General features: G+C 45.0%; 1 pseudogene; it reads left to right on the top strand.

The window, feature by feature from the left end:
- Nucleotides 1-16,733: 16,733 nt before the first annotated feature.
- Nucleotides 16,734-17,449, top strand: LOC116461964 (sigma intracellular receptor 2-like; annotated as a pseudogene).
- The last annotated feature ends 2,145 nt before the right edge of the window (nucleotides 17,450-19,594 follow it).

Raw genomic sequence — 19,594 nt, 5'->3', positions numbered from 1 at the left:
ACATACAGAGGGAGGAGTGTCCTTCTGTTACACAACCTGAATTACTGGAGAAGGGCCCGCTGGTGTCGTTCTCCTCAATACAATGCACCTCCACTTCTGGGAGAGGGGAAGGGGGAAAAAGAGATAGAGGAGGGAGAGAGAAAGAGAACGCTGTCTCCCTCCCTTCCTTCTTCCTTCCCTTCCTCTTAGCTCTCTGTGGATCTCTTTCAAGCACTCCTGGAAGAATGTGGAGCTAAAATGAGCCTCCATGTGAATTTTACTCCTGGCTCTGCAACTGATAAGCTATGTAATCAAGTCCCTTCCTTGCTTCTTTCTTTCTTACACACACACACACAGTCTCTCATCAAATGCTTTGTGGGTTCTTACTCTGACAAGCCAGGCATTGTGCTAGTTACAGGAGATAATCTGAAAAGAAAATAGCTCCTTCTTATAAAAGGATGATAGACCAGGTGATCTCACAGGTATATGTTGATGACTAGTTTCGTCTTGCTAGATCTGCTCATGCACCTCCCTCCTTCAAATCAGTATCCTCACCTGCTTTCCCAAAGCCCTCTTGCTATTCCTTCTCCCTCTGAGGTACCATTTTTGGCCTAATATCAAAAGGCATCACAGCCGTTTCCCTCCCCCACGCCACCCATCCTCTTCCCCAGCATCAACACCAAGCTGCCCTGAATGTTGTGCTTTCACTCTTTCCATCAGCACGCAGTTACTAATCCTTTAATGTGACCGGAGCGGAAGTCTAAATAACTGCTCCATAATCCCCTAGTATTTGAGCATCCAAAATAACATTTGCATTTTCATTAGGGTCTTAAATGGTCTGGTGGCTTTCTTTTTAAAAATTAGTAAGTAATTTAAGTATTTGTTTTTTAAAAATTCAAACACAGCTATGGATACATTTATGTAGGACTACATAAAGATTTATAATTTTATAGAATTACATAAACATGATTATATTACACATAGCTTTTTATTTTCTTTCTCTCTTTCTTTTCTTTGTATCTTCTTCCTCTCTCCAACCTCCTCCATACTAATAATTCTCAGCCACAAATCCTCCACAAAACCATGGAACCCATGTTAACCTTTTATGTATCCTTCCATATTTTTCTCTATTTATTTGTCTAGACTCACACCAGTGTCTAATGATATATGTGAAAGGATGTTCTTGGAGTACTCTTATTATTGGCAAAGAATGATTGAATGAATTCTGGTACAATAATATATTTCAGTTAGGCTAGGCTGCTTGTTGATATGGAATAAACAACTCCAAAACTTAATAACTTAATAACAATGGATTGATTGCTCATACTATATGTCCAAGTCAAGCCAATAAAGTACTCTGTTCCTCAGGGTCATTCAGGGACCCAGGCTGATGGAACAACCATTACCTTAAATATTTCCAGTTGCTGTGCCACAGGGAAATGAGTTCTGGAGGGCCTCTAACCAGATGATTAAATGCTTCAATGCAGAAGTCATAATTCCTTGGCTATGACTAGTCACATGGCCCCATTCAGCCAAAGGTGAGCCAGGAAGTGCAATTCTACCATGTGCCTGGAAGAGAAGAAAATAAGAAGTATTGGTGAATAGCACTAACAACCACCACACACCCTGCACTGTATCTTGTATCTATTAATAAAGAGGAAAGAATAATAGCATGTCAAGCAACTTAGAGGGATTCTACAAGGAATTGTTGAGTGAGAAGATAAATAAATGAGTAAAAGGAATTGCATTTTTTGAAACGATGGCTCAAAAATCTCTACATATGGATTTGCAAGTGTTTATAGGAATACATATATATATATATGCTATAGCTATATATGCTTACCTAGTTAGTTATTATCATACATTCTTACATCATAATTACCCTGAGGTCCTTGTTAACTGTTAGAATTCCTGGGTCCCAACCCCGACCTAGTGAATCCAATCTGTTCTATGCATTAGTGAGAGAGCCAGGGCCTGATACCCAAGGCTGAGTCCTTTATTCCACCACATGTAGCCCGCACCATAGTGATCCACTGATTCCTAACAACTTCCTAAAGAAAAATATTGATTCATTGATTTATCCATTTGCCCATCCTTTTATCTACCAAATATTTATGGAGACTTGACTATCTGCAGGGACATTGCTAGATGCTAAGGATTCAGTAGGGGACAAAGCAAACTTGGTCCTGTTTTGATCTTACAGTCTAGGATAGAAAAAACATTTAAAAAGAGGACACCACATTAATTCACATGTATGTATAAATTGTGATAAGGCCTAGGTAGGAAGAGAGTGTCATGGACAAATATAGTAGAGGGACAACATTTAAATTGGGGAGCTAATGATGATGACTCAGAGTAAAGGCTAAGTAGAGAACTATCGGGGTGGAGACCCTATAGGCAAGGGACACAGAGCTGAGCCTAGAGCAGTCTAGTCAGGGGGGCTACCTGTGGGGAGGGCCACAGAAGGGAATAACAGCAGGCCAGTGTGCCTGGAAGACAATGACCTTGGAAACAGTGGTGAGAGATGGCGTCAGACCATGCAGGGCCCTGTAGAATGAGATAAGAAGTCTAGACTTTAAGTGCAGTGGGAACTGTAATGGTTAGAAGCAAGCAGGTCAGAAAGACTTGATATATGTTGTCTTTTTACAGAAACTTTAGTGAGTTACAGCTTACATACAATAAAATGCATGCACTTTAAATGTTCATTTTGATGAGTACATAATACAAATATATATTCAGATTATATGTATATATGTGTATACTCACACAAATGTATATATCTTCATATCCACCACTACAATCAAGATATATAAAATATCAGGACTGGGTACAGTGGCTTACCTCTGTAATCCTAACAAACACTTTGGGGGGTCCAGGTGGGAGGATTGCTTGATCCTAGGAGTTTGAGGCCAGCCTGAGCAATACAGTGAGACCTTGTCTCTATTAAAAATAAAAATAAATTTTAAAAAAGTGTTGGATATTTTTATTATCTCAAAATGTTTTCTTATGCCTTTACACAATCAGTTTCCACTCCTGGCTCTAGACAACCCTGATCTGTTTGCTGTGACTTTATTTTTATGTTCCAGGGTATATGTGCAGGATGTGCAGGTTTGTTACATAGGTAAACGTGTGCCACTGTGGTTTGCTGCACTTATCAACACATCACCTAGGTATTAAGCCCAGTATACGTTAGCTATTTTTTTCTAATGCTCTCCCTCACCTCCCCCGCCCCCCAACAGACCTCAGTGTGTGTTGTTCCCCTCCCTGTGTCCATGTGTTCTCATTGTTCAGCTCCCACTTATAAGTGAGAACATGTGGTGTATGGTTTTCTGTTCCTGCATTTAGTTTGCTGAGGATAATGGCTTCCAGCTCCATCCACATCCCTGCAAAGAATATGATCTCATTCCTTTTCATGGCTGCATAGTATTCCATGTATATATGTACCACAGAGTGGGAGAAAATTTTTGCAATCTATCAGACAAAGATCTAATATCCAGAATCTACAAGGAAGTTAAACAAATTTACAAGAACAGAAAAACGGTCCTATCAAAAAGTGGGCAAAGGACATGAACAGACACTTCTCAAAAGAAGACATTCATGCAGCCAACAAACATGAAAAAAAGCTCAACATCACTGATCATTAGAGAAATGCAAATCAAAACCACAATGAGTTACCATCTCACACCAGACATAATGGCCATTACTAAAAAGTCAAGAAGCAACAGATGCTGGTGAGGTTGCAGAGAAATAAGAATGCTTTTACACTATTGGTGGGAATGTAAATTAGTTCAACCATTGTGGAAGACAGTATGGTGATTCCTCAAACATCTACAACCAGAAATAACATTTGATCCAGCAATCCCATTCCTGGGTATATACCCAAAGAAATAGAAATCATTCTATTACAAAGATACATGCACACGTATGTTCATTGCAGCACTATTTATAATTGCTGTAACGGTTGATCAGTCTTTTCTAGAGATTGATATGAACAGAATCTTATGATATGTACTGTTTTATGCCTGGCTTATTTCACACAGCAGAATGTGGTGTGAGTAATCCATATTGCTGAATGCATCATGAGCTCATCTTTCTAAATTGCTGAGGAGTATCACATTACAAACCTATGTTTGTAATTTAAAAAGATGATTCCTGACATGGCTGAATTTAAGTCAAGCTGTGAAGCTCCAGGTTACAGCTTGTTTATTCATTCACCTGTTGATTGACATGTGTTTGAAGCTATTATGACACAGCAGTTTGGAGCTACTGTGTGCTTTGTACTCCCTGTCTAAGTCTTTGTGGGGACATTTGTTTTCCTTTTACTTTGCTAAATACTTAAGTGTCCAGTTGGCATCTCATATGGTAAATTTATGTTTAACCTTATTAGAACCTATCAAACTGTTTTCAAAAGTAGTTGTACCATTTTACATTAATAGCAGCATCATTTGTGTGATTATTGCTCCAGATACTAAGGAATACTAAGGATTATTAGTCTTTTTAACTTTTCCAGGGTGTGTAATAATATCCATAGTTTTAATTGACACTTCTTCTGATGAATTAATGATGTTGAACATCTTTTCATGGGCTTATTCAGCATTTCTATATCCTCTTTTGGGAGGTGTCTGAAATCGTGTGCTAATTTTTTTATTAAGTTGTCTTATTAAGTTGTAAGAGTTCTTTATCAGATATATGTATTATAAATATTTTCTTCTGATCTGCAGCTTGTCTTTTCCTAATGGTAGTTTTCAAAGAGCGAAAGTTCTAAATTTTGATAAAGTTCAATTTATCACTGTTTTTTGTTAACAGTTGATGCTCTTTGTGTCCTAAGAAATATCTGCCTAACTCAAGATTGTGAAGGTTTTCTCCTACAGCTTTTTCTAAAGTCTACAGTTGGCTTTCATATTTAGGTTTAAATCTACTTCGAGTCAAATTTTCAGTATGGTGAGGATAAAGTAAGGATAAAGATTCATGGTTCTTTTTTTTTTTTTTTTTTCTTTACTGTATGGACTTTTAGTTGTTCCAGCACAGTTTGTTGAAAAGATTTTCCTTTCATTCATCAAATTGTCTTGCCTCCTCTGTTGAGAATAAATTAGACATACATATACAGGTCTATTTCTTGACTCTCTATTCTGCCTCATTGATATATAAGTCAACCCTATGCCAGCGCTATGCAGTCTTGAGTAAAATAGCTCTTTAGTAGGTCTTAAAATCAGCGAGGGTGGGTTCTCCAACCCAGTTCTTTTTCAAAATCATTTGGGCTATTTTAGATGTTTTGCATTGCTATACACATTTTAGTACCAGCTTGTCAAATTCTATTTTTAAAAAAAGTCTGCTTGAATTTTGATTGTGATTGTGAGGAATCCATAGACAAATTTGAGAGAATTTACATCCTAGCCATACTGGTCTTTCAATCTTGGAATGATACGTAGTCGCTCTTGATGGTTTTAAAGAGATTGCCCTTCTGCCCGTCCTTATGGCCCACGGTACCTCAAACAACAGGAATGGCTGGTCTTGGAGGTTCAGAGGAGTCCATGGTTATTGATTCTGCAGTACTCCTGGGCACATCACACACAAAAGGTTCCTCCTCTCCCAGATAGGGTAGAGGAACTTGCCCATCCAGACCACTTTGCTTCTTAAACGCCAGCCTCACCTTTAAGGGAAAGTGGAATTATGAGTTTGAGACCGGGGCAGCAGTCTTGGAAGGACAAATTTAGATAAGGCCCAGTGGCAAGATCTTCCAGAGTGTACCACCTGATGCAGTGTGCATAACAGCAGAACAACTGGAGCTTCCCTGTCAGGAAACTGCATGCACATCCAGGCTCTGCACTTCCCAGGCAGAGTGGTCTTCAACAACCCAGAGCCTGTTTCCTTATCTTTCCAAAGGAAATGAACATCTTAGCCAAGCGTGGTGGTGCATGCCTGTAATCCCAGCTACTGGGGAGGCTGAGGCAGGAGGACAGCTTGAACCCGGGAGGCAGAGGTTACAGTGAGCTGAGATCCCGCCACTGTACTCTAGCCTGGGCGAGAGAGCGAGATCCTGTCTCAAAAAAAAAATAATAATACTAAAAAGGAAATAAATGTCTCTAGCTTTCAGTCACTGTGGGAATAAATAAGCTGGCAGAGGTAGGGAGGAAGCTGAGGCTGGGGGAAAGTTAGGTGCAGAAAGCAAAGGCGGGAACAGGAGACAGACACCCTCCTCTCAGCCAGAAACACCAAGGACAGCATCGACAGACTGGACTAGAACCACATAGAAAGGAATGGGTGAGGAAATGACAGCTGCCCTCCCTCCTGAGCCCCCTGGCTCTGTGTGCTTCCCCTGCACTTTTCTTCTGCTCATCTCCTGTGGAGGAGCCCCATCCTGGGCCTTACTGGGGGCGACGCTGCACAGAGTGTGGACTGACCAGGACAACGCCCGTGGCCAACTCAGATTTCACCCAGATCTTCCCAGCTACCAGCATCCTCTCCCACCAGCCACCCTCCTCAGTGCCCAGGGACTCAGCATGACACAGCTGGACATTGCCAACCCCATCTTGGAACATCCATGAGCTTTTCCTTATCATGTCCTCAGCTAGGCTTATGTGTGCATGTGTCTTCCATGTGAAGAAAGGAGAGTTCCTTCTCTTTGTCTTCAAACTTGTCTGGCTTTGTGCAGCCCCAGAACTGCGGGATGTGGTGCTGGGTGCGAGGCCTCTCTCAGGCTGTGATGGAGAGGCTAGGTTTCCAACTGGCTGAGATGGGGAATTTCCCACAAGCCTGGAGTCAGGGTAACTCATGATTCTTGCATGAGGGTGAGACTCAGCCTACTGTCTGGGAAGGTCTGGCAGAGTTAGACCTGGGTGATTTGGGGTGGCAGCCAGGCTGGACACATTCATGTTACTTTAAGAATTTTTCTCTCCCATACAAGGGACCCACCCAGGATTCCTTCCCCTCCATGACTCCTCCAGATGAGGATTCCATTGACCAGACATTTATTTTCCATAGCCCTTTACAGGAATGACACCAAGTGGATGGGACCACACAGGAAAGCCACCTGATGAAGACGGGAGGGGTGTTGGAGGAGAATGAGCGGCTCATCTAGGTCTACTCCCCAGAACCAGGACAGCGGCCCAGATTGGACTTGCCTGAAGACCCCTTGGGGAGAAAAAAGCAAGCAAGTTCTTAGTATCAGCCCTCAGGACTTCTATTCTCTGTCCCCAGCTCCTTCTCCTCTTTTCTCTCTTCCTTGGGCCTGTTCTGGAGCAAGCTTCAGGTCCCTGAGCAGGCTGAGGGGTTCCGGGGTGAGGTTTGGTGTCTGCCTCCCTCAGGCTAGGTGGAGGAGCAGCCTCCAGCTCCCTCCCTTCCTCTTCCTCTTCCTCTTAGTGCTGCCTTCTCTTTCTCCTCTTTGGCCTCCTTTTTCCAATCAAGGAACTCTCGGATCTGAACAATCCCCCTTAAAGAAGACAGAGCGATTCCATGCATCACTTTTCCCAGGAGCATGTGCATGTCAGAAGAGGAACCCAGGGTCTCCTGGGCTTAAACCAGATGCATGATGCACCCCTGCAGAGACGCTGGCATCCACGGGCAGACATTCCTCCCCAGAATCCCCTTGAGTGAGGCCAGGTGGCTGTTCTCCTGGACATGTCAGGTGTTGCTATCTCTGCATAATACAAAGCTCATGGGGTCAAAAAGGATAGCACAATATGTGCCACTGTGTGCACAGCTCAGGCCCTGCCCTGTCCTCTCTACATGGGGTTCCACCGTGCACCAGGCCTCCCTCCTGTCGTGAAGCAGCCCCATCCCTTACACGGAGGCTGGGCAACACGTCGGGCCGCTGAGACACGTGCCCTCTCTCCTGAGACCGGGAGACTCAGAAGTCGGATTCTGCAGTTGTCTGCCCCTCCTCCCAGAGCCTGTTCAAAGTGCTTAATTAACAAATCTTGGGTATCAGGAAGTTATTTACTTGGCTTCCTCAGGAGCTGTTCTCTAAGGAGCTCAAAGCACTGCTAATAGATTTTTTTGTTCTTTCCATCCATCAAACAGCCTCCCCTCCTTCCAAACTTTACTTCATCCTGAGCCCTGAGGGATCTGACTCTAATTTGAAGAACTCAGGAGAGACCTTCTAGCTTCACTATAAGCATCTCTACCCAACAGCTACTATGCCCCACCTCCACAAAGTTCCTGGCTCCACTTTAATGAAAGAATGATGGGGAAAGAGCAGCATCTGCAGACCCAGGTTTGCAGGACAATCAGGTCCTCTCCCCTCTTGGAAATGCTGCTTAGCTGCCCACACCATTTGCATTGCTTTTGCTTTGGCCACCCCACCCACTGCCCTGCTGAGAAGTAATCACAGCACCTGTGAACCGAAAGCAATCAAGAATAGAACTCACCTGCTGGTCTCTGGCTCCTCTTGGGCCACAATCAGCACTTGGGGACCGTGGGGTGCTATAAATTAGGCAGCCTCCCTTGTACCATTGTCCCAGCTCCTGCTGGACTCTGCTGCCTGCCTGCCCCTTGTTCCTCTCAACCACATGTCTGCTGTCCTTGCAAGATCCTCTGGGCCTCCAGTGGCTTGACTGGACTCCTAGTTTTTCTCCTCTTGGGTCTATCTGTTCCCATTGAGGCCTCCAAATTCAGGAATCCTCCCTCCACACTGCACTTTGGGCAAACTTGAGGGTGTGCTCATAATCAGAGGCACCGCCCGGCGGAGACAAGAGGTGAACCGAGAACATTAGCCCAGGACACTGATCTGCATGGCACAGAGATAAACATTACGATAATCATTATTGGTAACATTTATTGGCACATGCATTGTGCCAGGGAATTTGTATTCATCATTGCATAGAATCCTCTAAACCACCCTCTGATGTAGATGCTACTAGGAAGTGGCTATGCAATCTAAACACACAGTTCATGTTATTTTATCACAGACTGTAATGTACTATCTACAAATGGCTCATTATGTATTCACCTGTGTTTTCAGACATAGAGTCACCCTGCATTATTATGCCAATTTCACAGATGAAGAGACTAAGACTTACAGACATCACTGTAATCAGAGAGTTCAGATTCCAATTCAGGTCTAACTCCAAAAGCTGTGCCCTCAACCTTGTACTATGTGAATCCACCACGTGGGTGCCAGCCCCTATGATCTCTCCACCCCTGAAGGCTGCCCCACTGTGCGTGCAGAGAGACTCGGACAGCCCCGTCCATAACATAACTCAAGGAGCGAGTTCCATGGGGTGTGGGAGTTTTAGAACTACAGGATCTCAGAATTTGAAAGAACCTTAGGGCTGCATGCAGTGATTCTGAACTGTTTCTGAGCTATGTAAGAATAATGAATGCTATATGCACACATATGCTGTGGCCTACACTTCGTGGGTTCTTGGACCCCAAGAAGCCTGGCCTTGGACCAAAGTGCCTTGGCTGGCCCTCCCCTCCCCCTTGCTCCTTTTCTCTATGCATCTACACATCCTGGGTCTGGCTTCTTCAAGCCATTCAGATTAGGTTAGGACAAGCTAATGACTCCTATCTAGCCCAAATCCCTGCTTGTGCAAAAATGGAATCAGGCCAGGGAAGGAAAGTTCTTTGCCCAACATCACAGAGTTAGTGGGGCTGGCAGAGCAGGCCTAGAGTCAGAGTGGATCACTTAGGCCAGAAAGTGTCGTGGGTGCTGAGGATCAGTGCCTGGCCCACCCAGGGAGAGCAGCTGCCCCTAGACGCCCTAGGTCAACCACTTCGAGAGAGGACCCAAGCCTCAGTGTGCAGCCACTAAGCTCGCTCAGGGGTCTTCTCACTGTCTCCCTTGCTGCCTCCTCTCCAGCCAGCCCATTCTCACGAGCTTTGAGGGCTTCAAATTGGAGCTCCTGGTCCAGGAGAGAACTGGAAAAGAGCTCAGGGAGGCTCTTTAGGGAAGAATGAGACAGTCTTTCAGGAGAGACACTGAGCCCCCCAGTCCTGGGAGCCACGTTCTCTATGTAAAGATGACCCTAGCTTCCCAGAGCTGAGGCTGTTCATCTAGGAAGCCATATCCTTCTACTCGGGTATCTAACCCAGGGATGGGGGCCAACTCCAGCTTGAACCTCAACCCTCTGGTAGCACTCATCTCTCTGGTTACTCAGTGGTTTCCTAGAAGCCCTTACATCTTCAGCACTGGCTCAATGATCTGTGCACAGCGGGTGCTCAGCAGTCACTTCTACATCTTGCATGGACTCTGAGATCCAGATCAGGAAGGCTTTGGGTACCGCTAGGCATGTATCACCCATCCGACCACCCCACTCCTCCCTCCTGCTCTCTGCATCTGCTGGAAGGTGGTAGCGACTCCAGCTCAGGGGATGATGGGCTCATTATTGTGTCACTAGGAGCCACCAGTGTCAGCCATAAATATTAACAGCCCTTGTTATGAACCTCGCTCAGTGCGGCTGCTTCAGTCCAAGTTTACACAGTAAACAGTGCAGTTCATTTATTTGATCGAGGGAGCACTCTTCAGACGAGCTAATAGCTCTGCGCCCCATCCCCTGCTTCTCTGTTAGCTCAGCGGGCATAGCTCTGCAGGCAAGGGAGGCTCCACTGCTGCTCAAGGCCAGCATTGGCTCTGTGTCGACTAGAGGCCGGGCCCTTGGGGACAGCAGGCCAGGAGGCACAGGGCTAGGGCCAGGACCTCCTGCCCTGAGAGCTGTGGGACAGCTCTCCTGGGAAGCAGCAGCCTCCACAGCTCCTCCGGGGCAGACAATTATCAGCACTTATCCGCTCTCTGTGGCTGAATCCAGTTTCTAAAGTATGAGCCGACATGGACACTGGGTCCTCTCACTGGTTTAATGGCGAGTAATGGAGAGAGAGGAGTTAAACACTAATGATATTCCAGCTTCTTGCTTTATTTTTTTCCAAAGCTGACCTCAGAGACTCTTCCATTCCACGTCACCCCAGGATATTGAGACAGCACTCCTCACTGTGAAGGGTGCACGTGCACAGGCGCAGGCTCGGTCCTGCCAGGAGCTCAGTGAAGGCTTGGCCCAAAAGTACAGCGTCAGGGGCTCAGTTTCCAGATTTCCCCAGACTGACACTTGCGCGGAGCTGGCTGTGGACAGGAGGGGATTCACATGCACAGCTGCGGGGCAATCGCAGTGTCTGACTTTGGAAAATTAAAAGTTGAGATGTACAATGCCAGCCATGAGGTGGGCAAGAGGAAAAAGGTGGGGTGGGGTGTGGCAGTTGCACAGAGGCCTGGCTGAGGGAAGAGAGAGATGTAGAAGCAGCCAAAACTACTAGACTACCCAGAGGCGTGGGTTTTGCCTGCATTTTTTTTTTTTTTTTTGAGACTGAGTCCTACTCTGTCATTCAGGCTGGGGTGCAGTGGCACGATCTCAGCTCACTGCAACCTCCACCTCCCTGGTTTAAGCAATTCTTCTGCCTCAGCCTCCCGAGTAGCTGAGATTACAGGTACACGCCACCACGGCCGGCTAATTTTTGTATTTTTTGTAGAGACAGTTTCGTCATGTTGACAAGGTTGGTCTAGAACCCCTGACCTCAAGTGATCCGTCCACCTTGGCTTCTCAAAGTGCTGAGATTACAGGCAGGAGCCACCACGCCCAGCCTGCCTGCTCCTTTTGACTGCACTGTGATTTTTTTCTTGTTGCTTTCTTCTGTCAGTCCCTTTTTTTCTCAGCCTTCCCAACAGGAGCTGCTGTGTATGTGTGTGTGTAGTTAGAGGGAGAGTCTGGAATGAGTCTGGTTGTTACTTTCCTATTCAGTACATCGGGGTGCACTCTGGGCACCCACTGACAGACGATCCATGGCGTTGTCCTACCATGCTGCCTCTGCCTCAGTGGTCTTGCCCGGCACCTCAGCTTCTCACTGACATTGGCCACTCCTACTTGGACCCCAGCTGACTTGGCTGGGGCCTGGTCACCATGCCTGAGTCCTATTCATGTGGCTAGAATCCTGCTCTCAAATAACTCCTTTGCTCCAAAAACGCCTCCATCAACCTGATATCTAGTGTCACCAGCTGTCCCATCCTCCTCCCTGTGTCACTTGGATCCTGACAGTTACCTGGACTACTTCTAAATCCAACAGGGGCCCCAGATGCCATGCCCTGGCCTGCCTGGTACTTCCTCAGGAGACCAGGGCAGGTTTCCCCAGGATTGGTTCCAATTTTTTTCCCCATCCTCCATCTCCTGCCCGGCTTGCCTCCCACCTGAGCTGGTCTCATCTGCTGCACTTTTCTTTCTTTCTCAGAGACAAGGAAGGGCTCTATTGGACAGGCCTTCATGTGGAGACTGGATCTGGCTGCAAAATGCAAACCTGTGATGATCAGGGAGCCCATGGCACTGCGCATCAGGGGGCAATTCCATGGGGTGCAAGGAGGGAGAAGCAGGCCAGACAACCCTGAGGTCAAATCCCCTCCTTCTGCCGGTTCTTTCATCCTGCAAAGCCTTATAAAATGGGCTTCATAATAGCAGGAAGCTCACTTTCACTCAGCACATATTGGAGGATCTGCTATGAGCCAGGTCCTATTCCAGCTACCATGGATACAATATGAAACACACCCAGAGCCCTGCCTCACTGAGCTTGTTAAATGTTAGTGTTGGCCTGAGGATTACATGAAATGATGCATTCCAATACTTCAGTGAACATCCATTGTTTTACATTTGTGGGGCTCATGTTCCCGTTTTTCTGAGTGCTATTACCCCCAATTCCTCCTGTGTATAAATCCACCTCCACTCTCATTATTGCTTGCAAAGTTGCCCACCCAACACCCCATTCCCTCAGCTGCATACCGGGGCGGGGACCCACATACTTAACTCATCCTGGTCTTTGGCTGTGATGCTGGTCCAGGATAAAGCATATGGTCCATGTCTAGCCTCTTGGAGTCCTTCCCTAAGATTTTCATTCTGAAGCTGGGCTGACAACCTATCCCCTTTTCTCTTTGTTTACCACTCCTAAAACCAGGGCCTCCAGAACAGCTGGTGGCTCCAGCTCTCCCTGCAAAGGAACCCAAGAGAATGAGCCCCAACCTGGACTCAGGTGTGAGGACAGATGCAGAGCCAGGAGGCTGCAATCTCTCCTGCCTTTTCAAGCTTTAGTTAAGGGATCAATGTTTATCTTTTTTGTTTCTGAGCTATTTTGAGTTAGTATTTCACTTATAACAAGATGTCTGATGAATACAAGCGGTTTCACATAGTAAGCATTCAAAATGTTCCTCTCCCCTAGGAATGGTGAATGTGAATGTGCCAAGGACAAAGTGGGATGGAAAAGTATGAAAGATTTGGAAAGGGGGAGCTCTTGGAAGTTTCTAAGTAGCTGGGCTTGTGTAGTCTGCATTCTGTACTGTGGCTAGTCTTTAGTTAAATTAGACTGAAGCACCAGCACCTCATCAACTTGCTCATTTTTATGTATCTGTAGACATTGACTGTTTCTTTCTTTCTTTCTTTCTTTCTATCTATCTATCTATCTATCTATCTATCTATCTATCTATCTATCTATCTATCTAATCTATCTAATCTGTCTGTCTGTCTATCTATCTACCTAATCTAATGTTCTTTTGAGGGTTTCACCAATTCCAGCTGAGCTGAGAGGGAAGGGATTTTCTAATTCTTCAGGATTGCTCAAGAGAGTGAGAGCTGGGCACTAGTGTGCCTCTGTGAATTTGGTAGTAGTTACAGCCATGGGCCATCTGTAGGAGGAAAATAACTCAAAGGGGATGGAAACTGGACAGCTGAAAAAAAAATTGTATGTTCTTCACACACCGGGAACTGATGTGGGGTGGGGGGAGGCGGGAGGGATAGCATTAGGAGATATACCTAATGCTAAATGATGAGTTAATGGGTGCAGCACATCAACATGGCACATGTATACATATGTAACAAACCTGCACGTTGTGCACATGTACCCTAAAACTTAAAGTATAATAACAATAAAATTTTAAAAAAATTGTGTGTTCCCTCCTACAAGTCTCTTTCCTTTTTTTTTTTTTGTTCTTACTTTGTTTCTCTCTAACCTCACTTGGATCCTTTTCTTCTCTGCCCACCACCTCCCAGGAGGACATACAAGGGAACACATCAGGCTCTAGTAACCACCATTCTGAACAAACACCTGTTCTTATGAGTTAATGTTTCTCCACTTTTGCCTGCAGAAACAATTTCCATTGTAGGGAATTCTAACACCAGCTTTCAGCCCTGGGGTAGCCGGTAAATCAGTCACATGATGGTCTCAGCATGTCAAAAAACAAGCAGAAGAAGAGCAGAAAATCACCGATACTCACTCAGAAGCCTCCTGCTCCCATTTCTCTGGATCTGCAGCCAAATCCGTGGAAGGAAAAGCCAAGGCCCTCACTCAGGGCAGAACCGTAGCCTTCCTCCCATTCCCATTCCCGAGCAATGAGCGAATATACTATTTCAATGGCCTGGGTCCTGTTGGTCAGGACTAGACTTCATGGTAATAAGAAAAGAATCAGGCTGCAGCTCACAGGGACATGCTGATAAAACATCCATCCAGGAGGAAGCAGTGTGACCCATAATCTCATGGACTCTATGGTGGGGGAGGGGAAAAGGAGGTATGTCACCATCAAATGTCGAGTCACAGCCTGAGTTTCAATTCTTTGTCTGGAAAAATGAAGATGATAGTATTCACTTCGAGGGATTCAAATTCAATAAAAACAACCCATGTGAAAACACTCAACACAGTGCAGGTACTGGGTGTAAATTGAAACTGGATATGTCCTATTGACTCATTACAGATACACACACATGGGCTCATGTGCACATACATCTTCTAGGTGTGACCTGGATTCTGTTCAGATATTCTCCAATCTCTTTTCAGTTGTTGGAGAAACAGACAGCATAAGCTACTCCTCAGATGATGTGATTCACCCCTGCCCAAACACCAGTGCTCAGAGAAAAGCTCAGGCTTGTTCACAGGAGCCCCAGAGCTCAGGGGAGTGAACCCCACATAGTCTGAAGTTTTCAGCATAGGAGCTGGAACAACATGAAGTCTTTTGTCCACTCTGAGTTGATTGGAAAGTCCAAACATGGCCTCTTGTCTTGTTCTTGATTTTTTTTTTTTTTTTTTTTTGAGACGGAGTCTCACTCTGTCACCTAGGCTGGAGTGCAGTGGCACCATCTCGGCTCACTGCAAGCTCCGCCTCCCGGGTTCACACCATTCTCCTGCCTCAGCCTCCTGAGTAGCTGGGACTACAGGCACCCACCACCATGCCCGGCTAATTTTTTGTATTTTTAGTAGAGATGGGGTTTCACCGTGTTAGCCAGGATGGTCTCAATCTCCTGACCTCGTGATCTGCCCGCCTTAGCCTCCCAAAGTGCTGGGATTACAGGCATGAGCCACCGCACCCAGCTGTTCTTGAGCATTTTATTTCCGGTAACATGTGATACAGGCGAACAGAAAGGACTACAAAAAACAATTCAAAATGCAATTGTGCTACACACAAAGCAGAAAGGGAGGTGAGGACAGAGGCAAGGTGATGTAATGGTTTGCGACACAGGGGATTTGAAGCCAAATCTGAGCTCAAACCCTGCAATGCCACCAGAACCCAAGTGACCATGCATATGCTTCAGTTTACTCATCTGCAAAATGAGAATGTCAATAACCCCTTCTTTGTCTATTTTATAAGGTCGAGGTGAGGATCAAGTGAGAGAGCATCATTGAAATCACTTTGCAAAATATTATATAGCTAGTAGTTATGACAGTTGTTATTAATGTGGAATGTGCACAAGAGAGTTGGAAATCTCAAAGAGCCGACCTATTACCATAGTCAAACCATTTTCTCTTGAAAATCTCAGATATAAAAGGTTAGGTGCATAATGGCAGATATCTTGCCCACAGGAACCCATTTTCATGAAAGAACAAAATTTGAAGGATTCCTTCTTTTCCACCTGCATTCTACAAATAAAGATAGGAAGGAAGGCAAGGCTGTCTTGCTGGCTTCTCCGGTGGAGGACGCTGGGCTGGAGTGGTGCCTACAACTTTGATCCTGGTGGGAGTCAGGAGCCTCTGGTGAGGCTTGTATATTTCACCCAAAGTGACAGGGACCTTGTTAGCCATTCTTGCATTGAGGAGCTTGATGGATTGAACTCCTGGGGAGAATGTGGCGGCTGTGATCTGCCATAAAGATGATGAATAACTTTTTTTTCTTAAATGATTACTGAAAACTTTACAGCTAGCCAAACCTGGCTTTCTCAAAGCCCCTGGAGGAGAGCTTTTATAAAGTGTCATTTAATTAATTAGGAGGTTATTGACTGCTGTCATGCATGGAGTACTGCACAAGGGCCAGGTGAGAAAAAGGGGTGGAGGACCACAGGCACAGAGAGGAAGACAGGGGTGGGCCTGGGCCTGGACTGCAGCCTGGATAAAAACCAGGCTTCTGAAAACACTCTAGATTGCCAGTTAGGGGCAAAGCAGTCACTGTTTACCAGAGATGGTTAAGAAGTGAAAGAGATGTTCTTATTTATAGCCTGGTTTAGAAAATTCACTGTCATTTTGAGATAAAAAGAGAGGCAGTGTACTGTGATGGGAGGTTTTCCTGGCTAAAAATTAAGGGACAAGAACCCTCTAGTAACCTATGGTGCAGGCTAAAGAGATGCTTAACTTCTTGGGTTTTAGCATCCTCATCTCTAAAATTATAGAACTGGACTAAATGATCTCCAGGATTCCAACTCAAATATAAGGGGTTTTCAAAAACTTCATGAAAAATGTGTATTAAGAAAACACTATCTCTTCTCATATCGGCGGGTCCAGGCCTGACAAACAGACAATGCCACTGCATGGAGTGGCTGCCGGGTCTCTGCTTCCTCAGCCACACCTCCATCACCCTGTTCATGGACCTGCAGGTGGTGCTGCCGTGCGAGCTCTACCCAGTAGAGTTTAGAAACCTGCTGAAGTGGTATGCTAAGGAGTTCAAAGACACGCTGCTACAGGAGCCACCAGCCTGGTTTAAGTCCTTTCTATTTTGCGAGCTTGGGTTTCAGGTGCCTTTCTTTCCCATTGCAACCTATGCCTTCCTCAAAGGAAGCTGCAAGTGGATTCGAACACCTGCAAATCATCTACTCAATTCACATCATGATGACTTTAATTCCATTATTCTCCACATTTCTGTTTGAGGATTTCTCCAAAGCCAGTGGTTTCAAAGGATAAAGACCTGAGACTGCATGAACGGTTAACCCCTGTATCTGTCTATGCCCCCTACTTACTCATCCCATTCATACTTTTAATTTTCATGTTGCAGAGCCCCTACTACAAGTATGAGGAGAAAAGAAAAAAAAAAAATGAGAGAAAGAACCACTGGCCCAGGGTAGAGATGCCTGCAGGGCAGTTGTTTGTTGGACACAATACAAGGAACACTGCTCAGAACCCACGTCTTCAGCAGCATTTGAAACACTGGCAGCAATGCACAAGAGCAAGATGGTGTCAGAAACCACGTCAAATCCTCACCTTTTTTTTTTTTTTTTAAGACTGTCTCACTCTGTTGCCAAGGCTGGAGTAAAGGGCAGTTGCATGATCTCGGCCCACCGCAACCTCTGCCTCCTGGGCTCAAACGATCTTCCCTAGCCACCCAAGTAGCTAGGACTATAGGCGTACACCATCAAGTGTGGCTAATTTTTTTTTTAGTTTTTGTTTTTGTTTTGTGGAGATGGGGTTCCACCATGTTGCCCAGGTTGGTCTCGAATGCCTAGCTCAAGTGATCCACCCACCTCAGTCTTCCTAAGTGCTGGGATTACAGACATGAGCCCCTGGGCCCAGCCCAAACCTTCACCTTCTAAGGGCACTGGGATGAACAGATTGACCAGCTTCAGAGTGGGTAAAGAGGTGTGGGCTGGGTTATAGGGAAGTGGTACCAAATACTTGACTATGTGCCTAAGTTCCACTGCAACATTACTAAAAGCAGGACCAAACCAGAAACTGCTAAAGAACTTGGCCTGTTTGACATGTTCGTGAGTCACCTGACCCACAGCATATATGCTTATTATGACTAAACCCTCTATTCCTGATTCTCTAGAGTATATCACCTATCAACAAAATGAACACTGGGATGTTTTCGGCCATTTTAAAACGTCAAATTTTGCCTCTTTCATATTAATTCAAAACTATGTCATGTTTTCTTGTCCTCACCTCTAACCCAAGGAAAAAAGACAAAATACTATGCAAAGGAAGTTTAAACTTAGTTTTCCTTAAGGTTCAGCCCTACAGTGACTTTCAGTCAGAAATGGGTTAAACTGGAAAATGTTTTTGTTTCCATTGTAAACAGATCATCCTAGGAGAAGGGTTCTTTTTGTTTGTTTAAGTTACTTTGCTGGCCGGGCACAGTGGCTCACGCCTCTAATCCCAGCAAGGGAGGCCAAGGTGGGTGGATCACCTGAGGTCAGGAGTTCAAGACTAGCCTGACCAACATGGTGAAACCCCATCTCTACTAAAAAATACAAAAATTAGCCCGGCATGGTGGGAGGTGCCTGTAATCCCAGCTACTCGGGAGGCTGAAGCAGGAGAATCACTTGAACCCAGGAGGCAGAGGTTGCAGTGAACCGAGATCACACCATTGCACTCCAGCCTGGGTGACACAGCAAGACTCCGTCTCAAGAAGAAAAAAAAAAAAAAAAAAAAAGTTACTTTGTTTATTCTATTTCTAAATCTTAGTCTTCCTCATTTGTAGAGGCTACCTGACATAAGCATCTCAAGACTGATCTGCAAGTGTGCTCCCTAGTGGCTAACTTCATCCTTATAATATAGTTCAATCATTCCCATCTTGTTCTCAGAAGAAGTGAAGGTGGGAGCAGCCAGGCATAACATAGCCACCGTGTGCATATAGGGTCTCTTCACGTTGGTACTTGGCATTCCATCAGCTTTCTCTAAGTTTGTACTTAAGTCCGACCTTAAGATGATGTTAGACAATAGGTCCCAGTCAGTTTCCTCTATTTTCACCCATTTTGCTCACAAGCCATATTGGTCTGACTCACGTGTCTGATCCAAATAAAGGCAGCTGCTGACCACTTAAAACAACAACAACAACAACACAACAAAACACTATGCATGGATTTAAAAAAAATTTTGGCACCCAAACTCATACTAACTTGTTATAATGTGTCTGAACGGGATCTAGTTTGAAGCACCAAGGAGGAGAAAATATCAGTTTGAAAAGAACCTCTATCAAAGCAACATGAATTTTGCTAAAATTGAAGAAAGAAGAAACCTCAAATTTATGGTGAAGCTTGGGTAAAAGAATGGTGCAATCACTGATGCTTTATGAAAAGTTTCTGGGGGCAAATCTCAAAAGAAATCAGCAGTTTACAAATGAGTAACTCATTTTAAGAAGAGATGATGTTGAAGATGAAGCCCGCAGCAATAGACCATCCTCAGCTATTTGCGAGGAAAAAATTCATCTTATTCATGCCCTAATTAAAGAAGACCAATAATTAAAAGCACAAATAATAGCCAACACCATAGACACCTCAGTTGGTTCAGCTTACACAATTCTGACTGGAAAATTAAGGTTGAGCAAGCTTTCCACTTGATGAATGCCAACGTCATTGTGCCCAGGTCAGTTGCCAAGAAGAGCAGAGCTTTCAATGGAAATGTTAAACAAGTGGGATCAAGACCGTGAAGCATTTCTTCAAAGAATTGTCACAGGGGATAA

Source organism: Hylobates moloch, unplaced genomic scaffold, assembly GCF_009828535.3.
Source record: "Hylobates moloch isolate HMO894 unplaced genomic scaffold, HMol_V3 SCAFFOLD_22, whole genome shotgun sequence".
In the NCBI taxonomy this organism is placed as follows: domain Eukaryota; kingdom Metazoa; phylum Chordata; class Mammalia; order Primates; family Hylobatidae; genus Hylobates; species Hylobates moloch.
This window is presented reverse-complemented; position numbering and strand designations above follow the sequence as displayed.